We start from the raw sequence: 23,541 nt of genomic DNA, 5'->3' as shown, positions 1-23,541 counted from the left end.
AAAGCCACTAGAAGGCAAGCCTGCAATCTTTAGCCAAAAAAGCGTAAAGGCTAATGCTAACGCTTCCGGTTTGCCAGTATGTGGGAAAGGAGACCAGAGGCCGTTTTTTTTTTAATGGATGTCAATGGAGGAGAGGCTTCACTACGCTGAATAAACAGCTTTTAGCAGCTTATCATTTAATGAATCGACAGCCTATCAGCTAATCTCCAACATGTTTTACTAAGCAATACTTTTGGATTGGACTATTTTTAGAGTTTACACCGAAAAAAATTGCGTTTTATAAGAGAAGTCACTGACTTTTTGCGACAGGTGAGATACAGCTTACGGCATTTCTCATTCATTCCTATGGTATCCGTAAACGGCGATTGAGTGTCGCACAACTCTGACTGAAATTCAATGACGTTAAGGCTGTAATGTGATTGGTTATTAAGGCACACGTGATCCAAGTTGACCGTTACACTTTTTCCAATAGTAGGTAATACAGACCCTCGTATCTCCCTATATTAAGACGACAATCTCTGGTCTTACAAGCTGTTGTTGAAAGTAAAAATAACTTCCTTGTTTACAACCCTTTCAGTTTCAGTCTCTTTCAATATAAAAGTCTTGACTCTTTACTGCTGACTCACTCAGAAAAACAGTCTCTTGTCGACATCTAATGGCGGAATAATGTAACTAAAATCATCACGAACACACACCATTTCTCAATACTACTACTATTATTAAATACTACTATTATTTATATAAAATGTTATTTATTGAACTAGTTTAGTAGTTTTATACTGCAAGTATATTCGTAAGTTTTCTTTAAGTGAACTTTATATCATACTTTAAGTATATACTACTATGTGCCTATTTAGGTATTAATTTGTATATATTTTGTTACATGAATATCTGAACATACAAAACATCAAAAGAACAGGGTATCTGCTTGTAAACAAAAACATTTTATTCTAGCTTCATGCATTCTTTTTTAAACACTTGAATGTGGATAAGTTTCATAAATAAAAAATAAATAAATAAATAACATTTTTGAACAAAAAGCTGAAAAAAGACTATGAATTGGATTCAGAATGATAATCAAAACGTAGATAAAGTCGATCAACACCCCAAAGCTTGACAGTTATTATTACCTCTTCATTGGTCGACATTTTATTCCATAATGTTACATAGTTTTGATACCGTTCTATGTCTGATCGTGTCACATTACATGTGGAAGCATCTGTTGTTTCGGTTTCTTCTTCACTTGTGTGTTTTGGAAATTCTGTACAGAAGATGTGTACTAGCGCCCGCTACAGTATAACAACGAAAACACGGATTCTAGGAACACAAGTATAGCTAAAATATATTTAGACTTTTTCTAAGTATGTCAAGTATACTTAAATGTCATTTTAAATATATTTCTGAGAAGTACATAAAGCCCATTTCTGAGAAGTACATAAAAAGTAGACTAAAAGTATACTTTCCTATTTTTAGTTTAAAAGAAGTATACTAATAGCACACTTGAATAAACTTCTTTTTCGTAAGGGATTGTTTCTGTGTAAACTACAAAAACTCAAATTCGTGAAAGCAGTGACATTATGCACATGCATATTATGTGTTCAGTCTTTAGGTATGTGTTTCCTTATGAATGACATCGCCAACTACTGGCCTGGCATGCAAAATACAGCATTTTTAGTTGTTTTTGCAGATCTGTGTGAACGAGGATTGTGTCGACAATGTTGTAATCTGTTTCCGTTTTTAGTTCATCCTGTAAATGTACCCTTAGAAATGAAGTGTTCTTCCACCTTGTTTCATATAAATGTGAAAGTGTTTGTTCGGGTCCATAAAAACCTTTAATCATCAAATGTTTTTTAAACTTTCACACAACTAGCAGTGTAATGTCAACATTCAAGTTTGTCTTGACAAACTTTCTATTTCTAGTTAAAAAAATATGCGTATCGTGGGATTTTCTTCGAATTTCACTTAATTTTCATAGTAAAATTTAAATTCAATTAAAATTCTGAAATTAATTTGGAATTTATAAGTCATTCTCAAATTTATTCCTAAATGGTGCACAACCTAATTATATCAATATTTAGTGAAAAGTCCTGTGTGAACAGCAAGTGTTCTGTAGTGTTCAAGTCAGGCCATGATTAAACACACTTTTATTCTACTTAAATATTCAACTCTAGCTTAACTCAACATTAAATTAACAATCCTAATTTAAAGCCAGTAGTGTTCAAAGTCAGCATAAAAAGGCATTTACAAACCCATTTTACTTCAGTGTGATCTCTCTTGAGTATTTCTTCTTGTTGAAGGATATTCAGTGTATAAATTGAAGCATTTTCTCTCGAATATCATGTGTATCAGTGTGTATTATGTAAGTAAATGAGGCCATTTCTTTCTGTGCTGTTGCTTTTTAACTCTGGAATCATCTCCCTTTCTTATATATTCAGTCTGAATAAAGTCTATGTTCTTTTTGGGCTATTGAAACTTAAATTTTTGACAGCTACTTTACACCTTGAACAACCCCAAAGTCTCACATTTTGGTATTTGGTTTCATGCATACATGCATGCTTCCAAAGAGGACTTTGGGAGGAGGATGAGGTTCTTTTCCAGTTGGACAGGCATTTGGGCGGAATTAAAATCAATTTGGGCGGAATTCCCCTCTGACAAATCAAGATGGTCTTCAGCATAATTATCCTGTTTCCATTCCAGCAAGCTCATAAAACACCATCTGAGGTCTCACTCTCTTTAATATGAACCCCCAAAAGACTTCATATAGATTTATAAAGCAGCAAATTGTATATCAAGTTTTTTTCCCCTCATTCGCTTTCATTAGTCTGAGGGTCAATGTCTCTTTGCTTTTCCCCCATCACCACATAACTTTTTAATGTCCCCCTTCTGCTCTTAATGAGTATGTATATTTACACTAGAAGGGGTTAGAGTGTGCAAGTTGTGTTTTCACGTAAACCAGAAAAAGGCAGTCTTCAGCACAGAGTTGGGAATATTTTCCCCCACCATTTTAATTCCTTTCCTTTGCTTGAGTGAGTTATGGGAGAGGAACTTTTGCACAGAGAATTAACCCACCAGAGAGCGAGTACAGCAGCAGCTCTCTGCTTTTTTGATAAGCTTAATGATGCGGGTGCTGCTTTTCTTTTTGTCAGATCTTGTGCCATGATTTGGATGTGCGGAGGAAGAGAAAGAGAGTGAGAGCAGGGAAGTTTGAGGTTGAACAGAACGCACAAGTGTGATGGAAAACAATTAATGAAAGAGGATGATGGAGGTGTGACTTTCCATAAATATGGTGCAAAATAGGACATTTTTTTTTTTTTCCAAACAAAAAGTTTTCAAAAGTTTTTCCAACAAATGGTTAGTGAAATAAGGTGCTTGTTGATCATTGAACTAAATATTGCACAAGAGCTTTTACTTTCTATAAATTTTCTGTGGTCTATTAAATTTTCTAAATGTATCTTAAGCTTCATTTAGATCATATATACTGTATATATATATATAATGGGTAACTGGGTTGAAAATTTAAGTTTAGACTATGTTGGCTTGTATTTACTGATAAATGTATATTTCTCTGGAGTTAAAGAAAAAAAAATTGTTAACAGGATTAAATTATTGAACATTATTGCTAAAATTTATGTAATGACTTTTCATCATGCTGTAGAAAGGGTCTAAATCATGGTGCTTGCTGTGTAATGATGAATGCAATAAAATGCTAAATCCTAACATGGGATAACAAGATTTTGTGTAATATGTAGGAAACTGCTAAAAATTATGTTCTTGGTAATAAAAATGAGTTAATAAATAAAACATTCGTTTTTTGTATTATATTCATTAAATATCAGTTGAATAGTCTGAATAAGCATATATCTATAGTTCTTACAACAAATAATGTGAGTTGTGCCTCTAATTCTGTAGACATAGAGATCGGGTCCTAAAGTGCAGCATATTTGTGAAATGTGCCAGGTATATAAATGCGGATGATGGAGAGTTAGGATTAAAAGGTAAAGATGATTGCAAAACACTCAGCTCTTGTTTTCTTTGTAGCTGCTCTTTGATGCTTTTCTCAGATTTGTGTGTAATTTCTTAACCATGTAGTTGAAAACATCAACACAAATTGCATAAGCAGAGTTGTTTGCGCAGGCTTCCAGATGCAACTAAGAGTTTAATAAATTAATGTTGTTTTAAAGACAGAAATATTTTAGCAGCGTTAAAGCAATCTGTCTTCTTTTATTTACATTACAGAACAATACAGAATCCATTAAAAGAAGGATTGCAGGATCAAGTTTCTTACCACCATGTGATATGATTTTGCAGATCTTCTTACAAAAAAAGTGCTGTGGTATTTTTATTTGGACATGTACCACAGTAATATTATGGTATATGAATATATTAATCTTTTGCTAACATGCCATCAATGTTCAATAATATTAGGGTGGTTGACATGTAATTTGATAAAAGGCCAGTCATTTTCATAATCTGGATTTTCATAAAAAAAAAAGTTTTTGACATTTAATTCAGAATTTGCTTTAATGTTTTAACGATTTTTAAATATATATATCCTGTGGTGTGACCATCATGATTGTGAACTGTGAAGAGCAATGTGGATAGAAGTACTATTTAATTATAAACCATTATTAACCATTTCTGTCAAAATGACTGGTCATGAGTTTAGTAGTCTTGCATAGCCAGACCTTCAGACTGACGGCAGAAGGTCTGGGAACCTTGGCTGCTTTGAATGGCAAGAACCGCCCAAGAGGCCATATGACTGACAGATAAAGCAACCAATCATGTTTCGTTTTGTGCCACGTCATGTTTAGGGGCGTGGAAATGTCCCCACAACAACAGACCGGTGTGTAAAACTCTTGGAAGGATTCTATGGCTTCTATGGCGTGAACTTTTGAAAATCCAGCGTTCAGTTGATCCTGATAAGCGCTTATTATAAACACGACGGGTTTGGCATCACAGCATATTTGTTTCCAGGCTGAACGTTAAAGAACACAACACACACGTCTCCCGGAAATCCTGTATAATTCAACCAATCCGATGACGACTTCGAAACTCCTGAAGCAAAGCCACTAGAAGGCAAGCCTGCAATCTTTAGCCAAAAAAGCGTAAAGGCTAATGCTAACGCTTCCGGTTTGCCAGTATGTGGGAAAGGAGACCAGAGGCCGTTTTTTTTTTAATGGATGTCAATGGAGGAGAGGCTTCACTACGCTGAATAAACAGCTTTTAACAGCTTATCATTTAATGAATCGACAGCCTATCAGCTAATCTCCAACATGTTTTACTAAGCAATACTTTTGGATTGGACTATTTTTAGAGTTTACACCGAAAAAAATTGCGTTTTATAAGAGAAGTCACTGACTTTTTGCGACAGGTGAGATACAGCTTACGGCATTTCTCATTCATTCCTATGGTATCCGTAAACGGCGATTGAGTGTCGCACAACTCTGACTGAAATTCAATGACGTTAAGGCTGTAATGTGATTGGTTATTAAGGCACACGTGATCCAAGTTGACCATTACACTTTCTCCAATAGTAAGTCATACAGACTATATTAAGACAATCTCTGTCCCGAAGTGTTTCCAATTTTGTGTGCCGTATGCATCAGATGTTTAGCCAATGGTCTGTGGGTGTGACGTCTGAGGCTGAGACTATGAGTTTAGTATCCATGGGGGAAAAAATAATTACCAATTATTATAATCTATAAAGGATCCCCAAAATGCTGCGAATCAGGATCTGGCCATTTTTTTTAAAGATAGTTTTACCTCCTAGTATTAATTCATATTTTTGTGGAACTGCTTCCAAGTACATTAATTAGGTTCTGCAGTGTGACACATTTGACATAATTAAACAGTTTTTTTTTTAGTTAATAAGCATAAAGTTTACTTATTTGTGTGGATGTTAGCATATGTGAGTCTTAACTGCAACTTTCAACTCAACATTTCTTTTGACAGATTTTGTATTATAATGATTATAACTGCAGTTTTATGAGCTTATAATAATTAATAGACTATACTTGTACCTTTAAAAATAAATTTGTCACACCACAGGACCATTTGTTGCTGGTTTCAGGCATCCAAAAATTAGCGACAGGCTTGTTTCGATGTCCAAAACATGAAGACGTTTCCATCACTGTAGAAGTTTCTGCCGTGTGGTGCCAGGGCCATTATTGCCCTCTCAATCACACGTTTTCATTTGTCCAGGAACACATGCCTCATTTACCATGTTCTCCAGTCTTGGGCCTTTCTTGTTAAATTATGCAGATAATGGCGGTCCATGGTCTCCAGGCCTGCTGTGGGGGCATATGGCCTCCTCTGAGAGCTACAGACAGGAACTATGACACCCTTCACCATATGTGCAGTGTCTCCGGCTCTCGACTTCACTCGCACAGGAACTCTCCTCTGTCACTCGCTTTTGGACCTCTTCCTCATGTCTGACTGTCAAAGCTAGTCACTGTCAGCGTCTGTACACCTTTCTGAGCTGCTCTCTATTCTCTGTACTCTGGGTGGCTGACCTTCTGCCTGCAAGCTGTTCATGTCCCCTTATACTCTCCCTGCTTTGCTCCGGCTGCCATTTTGAAGTTGTTTTCTTTCAGCCCCCCTTTCTATCTGGTGGCATGAAGCATTTGGGGCCACTCAGACAGCTTGGACGTGTGCCCAATATCGCAGGGACATCTGGTCACTTTTGGCTGCCAAGACTATGTCGAGTCTCCCTGGTCCTTGGTATTGGGGTCACATTTCTAAAGACTGATGAGCAACCTAGGGTGTGGAGCAGCTATTTCGAGATGTTGAGTGAACATGGAGAGCTTTTTCTCTGACTGCAGAAACGGTCTTCTGAGGGTGGGTTGTGCTTCTTGGCACAGCTGAACAAAAAAGGATGAAAGATCTGTAGCATTTTTTTTTTTTTTTTTTGCAAGCTCAATTCTCAGTTGAGTCTTTCTTTTGTTTGCAGACGATATTGTCAGTATAACCCAACTCACCTTGACTGCTTGTCATCCTGGCCGGTTGAAGCAAATGATAAAAATAGATGATTTAATGGTGTCTTAAGGCAGCAAAGCACGATCATTTCAATAGTGCATTTTCTCATTATAATATCAGAACCGTCAACCTCTTCTCTGATCAAATCACAATTCATCCGGTCAAAATGACCGGATGGTCAGGTCATTACCTGAGAGAAAGAGATGCTTTGATATTTGGATCTCCCCAAAGAAATATAAATGTTTAAAAACTTGTTCACCTATCCGAGCTTAAAGTTGACATGAAATGGAATTTCATCTATTTTCTAAAAACTTAGATGTTATTGTGAATTATTTATCCATCCCATTCGTACACTGAAAAATAATTGGTGTAGAAACAATTTTCACTCAGATATTGATGGTAAATTTCACAATTAAAGCAATTTCTGAAAAACACTATTGAAAAGTGGATCGGACTGAGCACCAAAACACACTTGTAACCAATCAGCAGTAAGGGGCATATACATTTATGATGGGGTGGGGGAGCTCAGTGCACACGATGGACATTAGCAGAATGACTAGGCCTACAGAAAGAGAGAGATGACAGAGAAAATACAAAAGAGCAAAAGGCCAGTTATGATAAGGCAAGAGCAGTGGCGGAGCCAGACGGGTGTCCAGGGTGAATATGCTACTGTTTCATTTTCTTTGTTTAATCATACTAAAAATAGCTACATTTTCATACTAAAATTTAGCCTCAAATTCAATATTGGATGTGTCTGGTGTGCCGCATCGCGCTTCATCTCGTCCGGTGTACCTTCCAGCCTCTGCTAACCCTCACGCCACACATTAATTTTCTTACAGAGTGACAACCATTGCAGAGCGAAGATGACACAGACAACGCGCTGACAGACAAGACAGAGCAGGTTACTTTTGATAATAGGAAACAAAATCTCAGCATTCAAATTCTGTTCGTTTTATTAAGAATTTCAAAAGATAAATACAGTTTTGGAGCTCTTTAGTGGCATGACGGTTCATGTGCCTCAGTTCAAGCAAAGCAGGAGCGCATTCTAATTAGCATGAAATAAACATGAATGAACATCTGAGGGCATGTTGAAAGATACACTGCAACTTACTGAATGTGTAGTGTCTCATCGTCATGTAATCACAGTGTTTCAACCGCGGAAAGAAAGCAGCTTGAAAACACTGTCACATAACCTCAGAAAATCCATTCAGTGTCCATAAACTAGCGAGAAACATGTACACTAGAGAGGAGAATTTAGTAAAAATTACATTTGTTATATTTTTATTCTATATAATAATTATTATTTCCTATATAATTACTCTTTTTTATTATAATTAATAAAAATGTATGGGCTAGATAAAACGTTAAAATGGTCCAATAGGAACTAGATCTTTTCCTCCAACCGCTGGTAAATCAGATGATAGAAATAAGAGAAATAAGTTCCAATAGACTAACATTTGAAGTTATGGTAGGAATGTATAGCTAATGTGGGGTAGCCTAATGTGAAGTAATCAGCAATTGTAGGCTTTTCATGGTCTATTCATGGTCTATGGAGCCCCTGAATTAGCCTTGGCCGTCCTCTGGTCACCCCATGTATAAATCTCTATAGCTTCGCCAGGCACGTGCAGAAGGGGGGGCTTTGGGGGCTCAAGCCCCTGCCGTTTTTCAAAATTATTCAAAAGTGCCCCTCTCAGACAAATAGCAATGATATTGTGGTCAAAAAAACAAAACACATTTGAATTATAATTAACATGACAATGTGTACAAAACAGTAATTAATCACTAAAAAATCAGAAAATTCCCGTTTATTTTTACATATCTGTCAATCTGAGGCGTTGCTGTGCTTGCATGCGTTTTGCTTGACTGATATTCCACAGTCTGTTCGGAAACCTTCTTTCAGTGAGTGGGTCGCCGGAAGGAAAAAAACAAACTAAACAACATTTTAAACTTTTTTCATCAATAATCAAAGCTAGTGTGTCGATTTAATTATTTTAGAGTATTACATAATTCATCATTGCCCGTTCATGTATAATACACCAACCAATCATGATCTGGCACAAGAAGTTCAAATTCCATTGGACAATAATGAGAAGTGGAGCGGTCATTTTCCCTTCTTATTCATAAATCAATTAAAAAAGACAAGGGACAGACGAGCTTACATTTGTGGAGCGATCTGGATCTGCGGTTTGTCTCATTTTATAAATCAAATTACATCGCTGAGAAAATGGATGCTAAATGACTACAAAAGCAATGCACAAAACCGTGCAGCGCCAAAAGTCACAATAATGGTAATCAGTATTCAATTCCCTTATATTTATGTATGGTACACCATTTACTATTTCATGAAACTATCATAAATATTGAAGCCCAAGTGCCACCTACAGGCCTATTATGTGAAGGCTGGCGAAATGGTGACGTGAAAGGACTTTATTATATTACTATTTTTGATAATTATGCAGCATTATGAAAGTGTCGTATGCTCATCAAGCCAGCATTTATTTGATCAAAAATGCAGAAAAAAATGTATTTAAAAAGAATAATTAAATTGTACTCAATTTAAAATAATGTTTTTCTATTTTAATATACTTTAAAATATCATTTATTTCTGTGATGCAAAGCTGACTTTTCAGTATAATTACTCAAGTCTTCAGTGTCACATGATCCTTAAGAAATCATTCTAATATGCTGATTTATTATCAATGTTGGAAAGAGTTGCTTAATTTGCTGCTTAATTTGTATTTTTTTTGTAACCTGTGATACTTTTTTGGGGTTCATTGATAAATGAAAAGTTAAAAAGAACAGCATTTATTCAAAATAGAGATGTTTTCTAACAATATCAATCTTTACTATCACTGTTTCTATCAATTTAACAAATTCTTGCTGAATAAAAACTAATTTCTTAAAAAAAACAAACAAAAAAAAAACATACTGACCTCAAGCTTTTGAACGGTAGTGTATATTGTTACAAAAGTTATATTTTAAATAAATGCTGTTCTTTTTTAACTTTTTATTTATCAAATAATCACAGGTGAAAAAGTATCACAGGTTTCCAACATTGATAATAAATCAGCATTGCATAAAATGTATTTTAAAGTATATTAAAATTTTGATCAAATAAATGCAGGCTTGATGACCATAAGTGACTTCTTGCAAAAATATAAAATATTAATGTATCCAAACTTTTGACCTATAATTTTTTTTACATTGCACCTATTTTATATTTGAGCCCCTGCCCCTGAGGAACTCTCTGCACATCCCTGAGCTCCGCCACTGGGCAAGAGGTAGGACCCGCATTATAATATGTGACCCTGGGCCACAAAACCAGTCTTAAGTCGCTGGGGTATATTTGTAGCAATAGCCAAAAATACATTGTATGGGTCAAAATGATCGATATTTCTTTTATGCCAAAAATCATTAGGATATTAAGTAAAGATCATGTTCCATGAAGATATTTTGTAAATTTCCTACCGTAAATATATCAAAACTTCATTTTTGATTAGTAATATGCATTGCTAACAATTTCATTTGGACAACTTTAAAGGCAATTTTCTCAGTATTTAGATTTTTCAATCAGATTCCAGATTTTCAAATAGTTGTATCTCGGCCAAATATTGTCCTATCCTAACAAACCATACATCAATGGAAAGCTTATTTATTCATTTTCAAAAAAATGTCCCTTATGACTGGTTTTGTGGTTCAGGGTTACATATTGGAGAAGCTTTCCAGCGCTGGAGAGACCTTAAATAGTGGGAAAGCCTGAAAATGGACATCAAGTTTTCTTTATTTGTGGTGGTTATGCTGCTTTTCACAGAACTAAGACAAGCTTTGCTTGAATACTTGTGTGTCATCTTCGCTTGTTTGTTCATTTGCATTATTATTCTACTTCACTTTAGCTATGATAATTTCCATGTCTTATAAGCCTGGAGCGTCTAAACCTTCTCCACCATCTGTTTCAAGCATTGACTCCAAAAGTATGTCTGAAATGTGAGATAACATACTCCTAATATAATATTTTTTTTCTTTTGGTTCCTCTTTTAGTGATCGCTATAACCCCATATTTGTTGCCTGTATTGCATAGAGTGTATGTGAATTTGGGGGCAGAGGCATCAAGATAGGGGTGTAATCCTTTAGGGTAGCGGTGATTTCAAATATCAGCAGTTTTCCAGAAATGGCAAGTAACATTTTGAATTAAATGTGAAATTATGAAAAATTGAAATATTTTCCTGTAAAACATACTCCAATAATCTTTAATTTAATTTTTTTTAAATCCGTGTATTATATATAAAAAAAAAAAATAAAATTATCAAAATATAACTGGATCTTCTGGTGAAGTGATCTCTTGTTCAGGACTTCTTTCTTAGAATCGATTTCAAGCTCGCATTCAGACCTGCCGCCATCCAATCAACAATCAGTGGTTAGAACCAAGTCCTTGCTCTGCAATTTTTAGAGTTTTTTTTCTATAATCCGTTTTATTCTGATGTACATCACAATATGGAAGAAAAGATCTTACATCTTACATGATCATAAATATGGGCAGAGGGGGCCTAAGCAAGCAGTCCCTGAGGGCCCACTCAGTAAAAAATTGCATTTAGAGTTAAGATTAAATTACTCTAAAAATGAAATGTGGTTAAATGTAATAATCTGGTATTGCTGATATTTTTCAAGATTTATTGACTTTGACACTCCATCATTAGGGACTTCGGGGGTCTTTTTATGATGTAATTTCCTGTTTTGTTTTTGTTTACTGCATGTTGGTTGGACTACGACTTTGATTTTGCAAACAAAAAATTTTCAGATATTAATAAAGGGGCGGCAGCACTACACTTTTGGTTCCATTGACTTCCATACATACCCATATGAATGTGGGAGACCGGAAACGCAAGCTCATGCAAATTTCACTGCAAATTTGTAGACCTTTTTTTTAATATCGGGAAAGTTGTATCACTCCAACATTTATGACATTAGGCCCCCTCAAAAATCATGGACATGGTCAACATTTATGTATGTGAGACGTAAACAGACTGTTAGAATGAGTCAAGAATGAGTCAAAGTGAGTGATATGCAGAATGAATGAGTGAATGGAGAAAGATACTCGATGGATGCAGATTTAATGTTCCAGCGTTAAACTGAGCTGCTCCCGGCAGTAAGGTGAGCGATTTGGTATTCTTATCATGAGAGTGTTTGTCTGTGGCCTGGTATTATAATGACAGATCAGAGCAAAGGGGCTGAAAAGGTCAGAGTCAGTACAAGCTCAGTCTGGAGTACTGTCTTCATTCTACTCCTAATTAAATGTCAGCATCATGGCCAGGAAGAGACAAAGCAGAGGTGAAAACCTGAATCTAAATGTCACTTTTGCACAGGCCCGTTTTCTCCACTGACGGCCTGAGCAATTGTGGCGACAGAGTAATCCTGAACGCTGAGGTGACAGCATCTGTCTGTCTGAATGAGAGATTAGCTACAGAGCAAAAAGTCTTACTGCAGCCTGATATATATATTTCCCTACCCCCCTTATTTAGCCTAACGAGACAAGTTGCTTATTTTGGGCTTGTTTTGTTAGATCATGTTGCTTGTTTTTCTGAAGAGGTTTTGGCAGCTCTAGTTCTGCAATGTCTGCATTCTTCCATTGAATGTGGATGGAATGTGACCAAATATATGATATACATATCAAAGCAGCCTTAATCTTTAGCCGATGATGTTCAGCATGTGCCATTTTAACACAATCTTATGGCAATTCGTAACTATTTTAAGATTTGGCGAATTGGTGTCTAAATCATATGAATTTGTACAATCTGACTCATACATTTTCATAAAATCTGCTTCCACAGTGTTGGTTAAGTTTAGGGGTGGACTATCATGCTTGCATTTTTTTTCTTCTAAAAAGTGTATTTTTTATGTACAAATTACATTGTGTGAATGAATATGAAATTGCCCCTTCGTAAAACATTTTCTTATGAAATCAAGTCGGTCATTTTCTGTAAATTTTCAAGTTTCTGATTCATCTTCTCCAGTGATTAAAATGTATGTGTAAATGCAATTTTCTGTGTTTACATGTCACTTTGCAATGTAAATATTTATTTGACAAGATTTCAGATAGTTACTAGTTAGAGATGATTTACGTAGTTGCTAGGTGCAATAAATATAGGCAATAACCATTTTATTCTGTCCAGAATTATATAATGTAATTTATTTTTGTTATTACTGTTTTGTTTTCAGAATTCTCAAATTCAGTTAGCAGAAGCTAGAGATTACGGTTTATAAAGTTTTCAATATGGATATTTTTCTTACACAAATGCATCGATTCACTTCAGAAGTCCTTTATTAACCCCCTGGTGCCGTGTGGAGCACTTTTTATGATGGATGGACGCACTTTTTTGGGCTTCAAAATCTCGACCCCCATTCACTGCCATTATAAAGCTTGGAAGAGCCAGGACATCTCCGATAGTATTCGTCTGAAAGAAGAAAGTCGTATACACCTAGGATGACTTGAGAGTGTGTAAATCATGGGGTAATTTTCATTTTTGGATGAACTATCCCTTTAAGACATTGTTCAGGTCCCTTCTGAAATTATTGTAGTCTTTTTCTCAGAGAATAATTGGAGAATCAGAAAACTTAAGCCTCCTTAAGTCTTAACTTAAGTCTCCAGTGCTCTCCATTTAATCTCATAACTGTCTTTTGGCCATATTGCATATTAAAGAATTTCCTTCCTGTGGGTCATAACTGAAGCGAGTGAATTTTAGTTTTTGAATAGTCAGTATTTAGTCCGCCTAATGTATTTAGTGTTGCATAAAAATCTTTTCATGAAAAAGGATGTGCAAATACTAAAGCTGAATAAACATGCCATGAATTACGAATAGTTATTATTTTGTAGTTTAGCCTCGTCTTCTGTCTAACTTTGAACGCTGCTAGCTTATCGATCACGGGTAGCATCAGTTGTAGTAGCAGGTTGAACTAATGACTCGTGTGATTTATAATTAACATGGTCTTATCAACCATGTTGTCTGAGACTTTTTCTATTTTTCTCTGAGACATACACAAAGTGTCTGCTTTTAAATGGAGGAACCTCATGAATAATTCATGTTGACCCACTTTTTCCCCCATTAGCTTGATATAGTGCTGGAGCTCAATTGCAGACAGTGCTTGACAGGTCCTCCAGGTGTGGGAGTTTGCTTTTGAAATAGACTTCACCTCTTTATTTCTTCTTTTTATTTTAAGGGAATGTGCTGGTTTAAAATAACACGGTTCTGGTAAGGGAGTGTGGGAGTGTCTCTCTCTCACACTGTGCTCTCTCTCTCTCCGTGTGTGTGTGTGCCTGTGCGAGTGCAGTGAGTTTTGGGAATTATCACCACGCCTCCGTCTCAGGGGTCATATGGATGGATGTGTTTGCTGTCCACAGACGGGCCATTACTGCAACACAGCAAGCAGGAGAGAAGGAGTCAGGTGGACCTGCAGTAAGAAGTAGGTTACATTTACATGAATTACAGACGGGTTTCTCTTGTACAGTCCCTCTACCCCCCAGAGACCTGAGGAGAGACTTTGAAACAGAGTAAAAATGACAAAGGATGTTTGTGTGGTTCGAGCTTGCTTTCTTAATGACATGGCTTAAAGTGAGTGAGTGAAGTGACATGTGGCCAAGTATGGTTACCCATACTCAGAATTAGTGCTCTGCATTTAACCCATCCTAAGTGCACACACACAGCAGTGAACACACACACACACACACCGTGAACACACACCCGGAGCAGTGGGCAGCCATTTATGCTGCGGCACCCGGGGAGCAGTCGGGGGTTCGGTGCCTTGCTCAAGGGCGCCTCAGTCGTGGTATTGAAGGTGGGAGAGAGCGCTGTACATTCACTCCCCCCACCTACAATCCCTGCCGGTACGAGACTCGAACTCGCAACCTTTGGGTTATGAGTCCAACTCTCTAACCATTAGGCCACGACTTCCCCCTCACATCTGCAGCATTTTATAATCTTGCATAAATAAACAGACTATAACTTAGTCTAATGGTTTGCATGACTATTTTATTTCCCTCCCTCTGACCCTCAGAATTTAACAGGATTTGTGCTATTCTTGGGATCAAGAATATGTTAAATTAGAAATTATATAAATTATATAAAATAAATACATTTTATTCAATTATAACTGTTTCGGCGCCATTCAAGGTGTATAAAATTATAAGTGAAAAATCAAATAATAATAATAATAATAATAATAAATTGTATGATAAGGCCTCTTTAAGGTTTCTTTGGATTTCGTTGTTTTAAACGTCCACTAAATGATGTTTCTGTGAATGTGAAATGAGTAACAACAACAGTCACTGATATATAATGTCAATACCTTTTCTTAATAATGACTTATATTGGGCAACTTCAGTTTTAATAAATTGACTAAGGAGGGAACATTGCATTGTGAACATCACACTCTTTTATTTCAGAAGAGCAAGAAAATCCTGTTTTCTGTGATCTGACACCTTTATAATGAACAGCACCCAGCTATGTAGGAAATGACACATTGTTAAAGATATTACAGAAAACGAAAGGATGCTTGATTTAGTTTCACTCTTGAACTTCAGCAGAATTGAGTGCATCTAAATGTGACAGACTCAGGAAACTAACTGTTGATCACTGGCAAGCAGCTTCCATTTGCATAATGGTTTTAATGTTTTATTAATATGGCATTGGGTTTTGTGCTGTTTCAGTCGCCCTTTGGAATCAATATATTCTTTCATTGTTCTGTTCGGAGTAAACTATCAACAGTGAAGGTGCTATGCTAAAAATATGACCAAACATTCAGACTAATTCATTGTCTGTGTCATTTAAATGATTAAAACTCATGTTAAATATTCACACATAGTAAGCAATGTAATCTCAGAGATTCGTGCCATATCTAAGTTTCCGCCATGAATATTTCAGCCATGGAGAGCAGCGGAAATTAATCTCGGATCTATTATTAGAGTAACCAGACTGCTTTGGTAGGTGATGAAATCAATCAAATTGCTAAGATTTTAAAATCCACAGTCTATTATACACCTTAATAACTGCAAAAGATGAACTCAAAATATCACAGGGCTTTATCTTAAGCACTGTTCGGATGCGATGTGTTTTCTAAATAACATTTAAGTTGAAGATATTAACATAGGGTACTGATTTAAAAGGTACTGGTGTGATTTATTATTATTATTATGATTTTATTTATTTATTTATTTTTATTTTATTTATTTATTTATTTTGTGCAACAACAGTGGTGTTGGTGTACACCAACATTGGGATGTTATGTTACAAAGATGAATGTGCAGCAAAAAAAAAAAAAATGGTAGCTTTAGTTACATTGTTCAGCGAAGGTTAAAATAAATGAGGGAAATCATTGTGAAAAGAAAATAATATACTGCAATCACAAACATTCCTATATGGATGAGATTACATTTCTCAGAGGACCCTTGAGTTAGCTGAAAAACAGTAGGTAATTTGCTCTGTAATTATATAAATAATTTGTGCGAGGGAAAAACACAAATTTACCAGACCTCCTCAGGAAAAACTAGTCCCATCCAAATAGGGAAATGGATTTACATCATCCAGGTTTTGCTTGTCCTTGAAAAATACCAGTTCCATGAGGTGTTGTTTATTGGATCCTGTCTCTTATGTTGTAATGAGAACTGCAGTAGCGGTATGTTACCATGAAGCTGGGCACCAGTGTCACAACGGCGCTTTGCTTGACTGTCTCGGTCATGAGTCATACGCTTTCTGGATGAATGTGGACCCATGTTCATTGCTTAAATCACAGGATTTCTCACCATGCTGCTGGTGAGATAATTGTGCTTTTCCCCATTTTCTTTGCATTTCACAGTCTCCATTCAGACCAGTGACATTTGCTCCCAGCTACCTCCACTATTCTCCTTTTCTCTAATGATGGGCCGTGTAAACGTGTGTTTGTGTGGGTATGGTAAGAGATGCGAAGTCAAAGAGAGCTGTCCACCCACTAGCCAGTTGTTACAGGAAATGTGATAAAGAAATGCTTTACACGTTGTCCTTTTCCTTCGTGCTCTCTCGCCATCGCTCTCAGAAATCGACACACACACACACACACACACACACACACGATCCACACCTACTCTGGTACAACTGTTTCTGCCGAGACATTGCTGTTGGTATGTTTATCTATGATTTCTTGATAGGAAGTCAGACTGTCTTTTCCTCTCTCTCAGTCCAGCCAAACACACACACTTTGTGATTAATGAGGACGCTGGCCAATGTGGCTGTGAGAGTGCTTTCTGACATTGAGTGACAGTCTTGTGAGCTCTTTTGGAAACCAAGGAGCACCTTATTAAGCTGATTGATTACCAAGAACTTTCTCCAGATTATTGTGGCCTCTCTTGAGGTTGAGCTCATATATGTAACTGTCTGGACCCCATGTCAATGAGGAATGACCACATTTATGTTCTGAGTTTAGTGTAATTAATTGTCAACTGCATGTGCATCATAAATATAAATGTAAATTTCAGTATTCAACAGAAAGAATTTATTCTGCATCAAGTCTGTCCTTAATGCAATCCACCAACTTGGAAAACTGGGAAATTTAATTTGGTCTTGAGGGGATATACTGTAAAGCTGTGTCTGATCAGCATAGCAATGAAAGCTAATGCTATGCCACACATGTTTCCTTCTGTTATCACCTAAAGAAAGAATGTCCAAGAAGAATAACAAGGAACCCAAGACCGAGCCTTGTGGCACATCATACTTTGTCTGTGTTGGACAGATCTTTATTTCCATGAACAAAGTGGTAATGGACTAACAGATAGGATATAAACCAGACTAGTGCCTGTTGCCCATACTGAATGCAGAAAACATATAAATAGCTATACTTTGCAGAAACGGCATGAACAAGATATAATGCAAATGCATCTGCTAGAGCACTGACCTATAGCCAACATATATTATTCATGCATACATAGATAAAAGTGTCAAAAAGGACAAAAATGAAATATGTAAATGCTGGTACCTGGTCTGTGGCTTGAAATGTATTTGAGAGATATTTATGACAGAGAACAATACAGTTGTGACAAGACAAGATGAAAAACAGGAGCTATTCAGTTCTTCATGCAAAAACCCTTTATTTTCACTAATCCAACCATTTGCACATGCATTCACAATAATCAAGGAGCCGCACTGAAAACAGTGGCCTACATAAAGAAGCCAGTTTCCTATACTTATTTAAATGCTATATTCATAATAGTAATAATCTAATAACAACATGCCAAGAGTTTGAGGATGTTGCCAGCCTTCATCCTCATTAGGAGAAATGTGGTGAAACAGAAGATGAGAAGCACTTTTCGGCTCCTAACGAGGCCTCAGGAAAAGAGACCTGCACTCCGTTGCATGAAACCTGACTCTCCGCCCTGCTTCCTATCATTGTTTGCTAATAAGCACAGAACTTTGTCTCTGCCGACTGTTTTTGTTTGCAATTCGCAACATCATTATTATGGCTGTTAGAAGTTTTGCTCTGCTTTAACACACATCTGCTCGCCTGGCAAGCTCGGGGAACACAGACACTGGGAAGGAGGCAGGGATGAACGGTGGAATCGAGAGAATGAGGGAGAGAGAGAGAATGCAGAGGCGAAATTTGCATATCACATAAGGAGAGAGGTTAGAGAAAGAGTCCTGGAGCAGATGTCGATTTGCATATTCAACAGTGGGCCGGCTGAGAGGGGGTTAGGAGATGTTAGCTGGACACTGGCCTATTGTGTTGCTAACCCCTCTGAATGCGTGGAGAGCCCATGTGTTCGGAAGGGGGGCGCAGGTAATGAGGACAATGGCCAACCTGTTTCGTTTTTGTGTGTTGGTTCTCCTGACAGACTGCTGTGGAGAGCCATGGCCTTCTTACAACAGGTGTAATAGGACTGAGCCTCCCTACAAAATGGAGGAATGTTTATTTATTTCTGCTTGATACAAAAATGGATGGTTCACTGGCCCAGAACATTACCTATAGAGAAAAACACTGGGTTTATGTTGCTGCTTGCTTTGCTCTTTCTTTCTTTGGTCAGTATTGGGACAAGTATGCTATATCTCTGAATAAACTTAATTTGAGAAAGACTAAGGAATGATGGGTAAAAATTAGAAAGCAAGGCAAAGAGAGACTGAAAGAAGAGCTTTTCAGTTCATTGCGAGGTAGTGGCGAGTGACACACTGACAAAGTGTATTTGGACTTGGAAAAGGAGCTCAAATAGTAAAGATGGAAATTGAAATGATTGGGACTATTTCAATTCCTTCTCCAAACCCATAGCTTTATGTAACCTCTCAACTTAAAGGGTTCAACCACTTCTTGTTTTCATCTATTCCTGAGGGAAGGGAACTTCCCCGGGTATTTGAAGTTTTCCGAGCTCTGAGCCAAGCTCTCGTTAGAGTTGGAACAGATGATTGACAGGTGTTGTTTGCAGGCATATTTTTGGCACTTTAATATCATCAAACAGAATGCACTCATCTGACCTGACACATGTAGTTAATTAGAATGAAAATGCACTATATAGATCTTATCTAAAAACGTGCAACATACAAATCAAGACCACCTTCATCATGTTTCATTTTAAGTCCCCCCTCCCCTCACTCTGTTTTTCTCCTTTTCTCTTTATACATATCTCTGCGGACTCATATTAAGATTCAGTCGTGCATCTACAGTTTAAAAGTTGGACTCCCACACAAAGACATTCCGCTAAGAAATACTGTACATATGAATCATAACCCTCAGAGCCTGAACAGAATGAGAGGGGAAGGCTGAGTTATGTGTGGAAAGTGCAAGGACAATGGGCATGACCCGTAACCCAATGAACTGTGAATCCCTGAGCCCTGCTGATGCATGAGCACTCCAAGAAGAAAGACGCGGAGCCAAATGAACACGCACACACGCTGTATATATCTCTATCACACGACCCATTCTCATAGCAAATTTCACACCAAAGGCAACACAATGTTGTCCAGATTGCTGAGACTGCTGGCCAGATGTGGATGCACACAGCACATAAAAACATGTTTACCCGCAAACATCGCTCGGTATGGTGGGCCATGTTGAGGAGACAGACAGCCACAGTGGAAAAACAACACACTCACAGTATCAAACTGCTGTGGCATTCCACTGAACATCCCATAATGCATTTCATGGTATTGCACTGCATACATATGCATATGCTTTTTGTTATCTCATTTATTGTGCCTCAGGTGTTTCTTCACATCCCACTAACCTTTGCTTTAGGGCAACAACTAGACGTGCCGCTGGTCACACAGAGCTGCAGCAGAAAAAGTGCATGCCCAATTTGTCCAAAGCACTCTATAATAAATGATTCCAAGAAGCTCATAAGCAACAGTTTTATGCTGTTTAATGTGGTTGACAGATTTCCCCCCTCAGAGCTTGCATTTCAAAAATTAATATAGTATCTGTAAATTAAGTGTTATAAAGTCCGTTATAAAGTCAAGCCACTATTTCTATTCCACATAACTTGTCCTAAAAGCAGGGACGTGCACAGACATTTTGAGGGGCAGGGGCTCAAGTGGAAAAAATGGCACATATATTTATTTAAAAAAAAAATTCTAATCAAAACGTTAAATATATCCTCCTGAGACCCAGCTATGGAGTTTTTGCCTCTGTAGTGGACATTATATTTTAGTGAATTTCTCTGAGACCTCACGTGTCACAGTTTTAAGTCTGGATGTCCTGTACAGAGCACATTCAGGGCTTTTCAGAGATACTAAATGATTGGATGTTTCACAATGGCCACTCCCTCTCCTTGGTTTTTAAAAATGGCTGACATTAATTTAGTGATAAAATTGTACATCCTTATGGAAATATGATAATATTTTGTAATTACAATTTAAATCTGATTAATTTTCAAATTGTTTGTCATAAATCAACATCTCAGGAAAATGTTATGGGGTTTCAAATCAAAATATGACTTCCTGTTATGAAACAGGACATCATTTCATACATGTCCACTGTAGAGGACACCAGGACTAAAAGCATGTTTATTATACATTTTGGGAGACAAAAGAATTGAATAGGAAATTTCAATTATAAAATATTATTATGAAAATCTGGCCAATTACTACTCCCATTATTACACTTCTTTTTTTCAACATGCTGTCCCAACAGCACTTTAATATGCAAATTAGATACAGTGTATAGATAACATTGTGCTTATGTGGTGGTCATGAAAATGTAAGTGGAAAAAAAAGAAATGAATCTTTCTTCCTTTTTTTCTCATTTGCTCTATGGAAGCAGTAATATTCGTTGTATCAATGACAATGAATTATCTCGGCCAGTCACCAATACATTTCTGAGAACAGTTCTCCCTAGTGTGGAAAGAGAGAAGGTGCATGCTTTTATTAATCGAATTCATGCAGAAACTCCATGTGAATATCTTGTAAAAACAACAAAGGAAAATGTTCAGGTGCCGAAACACACATCGGTACAAATTGAATGCAGAGTGCAGTCTCACCGACCAAAGAAAGACATATTGCTTATCTTTGAGCCTGACGTTAACCCACAATGGACAGAGGGGTTGGAGTTCTGCGAGACAATAGTGACCCTGCAGAAGCATACTTCTCCACACATAATCATCAGTGTACAAAATCCCACAGATCATGACCTAATGTTAGTGGGTAAGATTAATCCGCTCACCTATGTCTTGACCAGTGTAAAGCTAAATGCGACAGGATGTAGATGGGTGGCAGAACTTGCGGATTTTCATTTTAACATAAAATGCAGGCCAGGCAAGGAAAATGTGGACGCAGATAGCCTATCTAGAATGCCCCTGGATATTGAGACAATAAAAGAGACAAGGAATCAAAAGTGGAAAGGAAAGAATAGGGGATTGCCCTCTCAAACGCCAGTTGTGTGGACAAACAAGCACCAAGAGATACTGGAGGGACTGATAGACTGTCTGGTTGAGCCTCCTGTTCTCGCATTTCCCGATTTCTCACAGCCGTTCGTACTTCATACTGAAGCATCAAATCAGGGACTTGGAGCTGTTTTGTATCAAAAACAAGACGGAAAGCTTAGAGTCATCGCTTATGGGTCCAGAACTTTGACAGCTGCAGAAAAGAAGTACCACCTCCACTCAGGCAAGCTGGAGTTCCTGGCCCTAAAGTGGGCTGTCACCGAAAAATTCAAGGATTATTTGTACTATACACCCACATTTACTGTGTTTAGTGATAATAATCCGCTCACCTATGTCTTGACCAGTGTAAAGCTAAATGCGACAGGATGTAGATGGGTGGCAGAACTTGCGGATTTTCATTTTAACATCAAATACAGGCCAGGCAAAGAAAATGTGGATGCAGACAGCCTATCTAGAATGCCCCTGGATATTGAGACAATAATGAAAGAATGCACAGAAGAATTGCCATCTGACTGTGTTGAAGCAACCATCCAATCGGTAGAGTCATGTCTATTCTTGTCATTTTATTTTTAGAAAAACTGAGTCCTGGTGTCCTCTACAGAGGACATAGCATAACATATAAATAAAATATAATTTTTCAAAAATGTTATTTTACCATATTTTTCTTATGCTCTAAACAATGTAATGACATGAAAAAATACTAAATTCACAAAGCTTTTTATTTCTGGTTCTCAGGAGGATATTAGGGGTGTTCGATATTGACAAAAAATATATCTCAATATTTTCTGGGATTTTATCGATAACAATAATTAGATGATATTTTGCTGAGTGTGTTATTGTGCTGATATCACTACCGTGGACAGCTAACTCCTAAAGTTTTTGATATTCTTCATATTCTGTGTAGTGATCAGTTTACAGCAGTGATAGAAATGTATCTTTTCCAATAAGTTTAAATTGATTTTTACATTTTATGGGCGTTTTTAATATTATAAAGCCATTTCTAAAGTGTGCATCATCTTTTCAGTCAAATTCTTAAATTGAAACAGGTTATTGAAACCTTGTGTGATTGTATGATTTTGTTCAGGTGTGTCTCGTTTATTACCCCTCGTTAAGTCTTGTATTTAAAGTGTTGTCCGTTCCTTTGTCCGGTGATGTCTATACTATGTGCTCTGTGTGTGTTCCTGCCTGCCCTGTGTTACCCCTGTTTGGATAAATAAAGACTGTCCTTTGTGAATCTCCTGCGTATCCGCATCCTTCGCTCCTGCACAGCAGACATCCTGACAGAAGTAGAATTGAATAATTAAAAAAAAATGTGTTAAGCTGTAACTAAAACTTAAAACTCAGTTTGGTTTTAAAAAAGGTTTACAAAGTTTTAAAAGGTTTATGTCCTTATGGACATAGAGAACAATGGATGGATTAGATGTTTGAAATGCCATCTATAAAAAATTGTATCTAGTTGATATTTCATCATATTTCATAAATAATCTTTTTTGGATCAGGGTGAAAGAATGCATTATGTGCTGAATGTCTTAATTACATTATTATTTCGTGATTACAAGATTCTGACTTGAAAGAAGCATTTGCATCCTTGACGATAGTTGACGCTAGCTGCCAAAAGTCAGCCAGTCTGCAGATTTGAGTTGACAGATTTCATAGAAAATTGCGTAGTGTATGATGGTCACAGA

The sequence above is a fragment of the Sinocyclocheilus anshuiensis genome, unplaced genomic scaffold, assembly GCF_001515605.1.
Source record: "Sinocyclocheilus anshuiensis isolate Anshui unplaced genomic scaffold, SAMN03320099.WGS_v1.1 scaffold162, whole genome shotgun sequence".
Classification (NCBI taxonomy): Eukaryota; Metazoa; Chordata; class Actinopteri; order Cypriniformes; family Cyprinidae; genus Sinocyclocheilus; species Sinocyclocheilus anshuiensis.
This window is presented reverse-complemented; position numbering follows the sequence as displayed.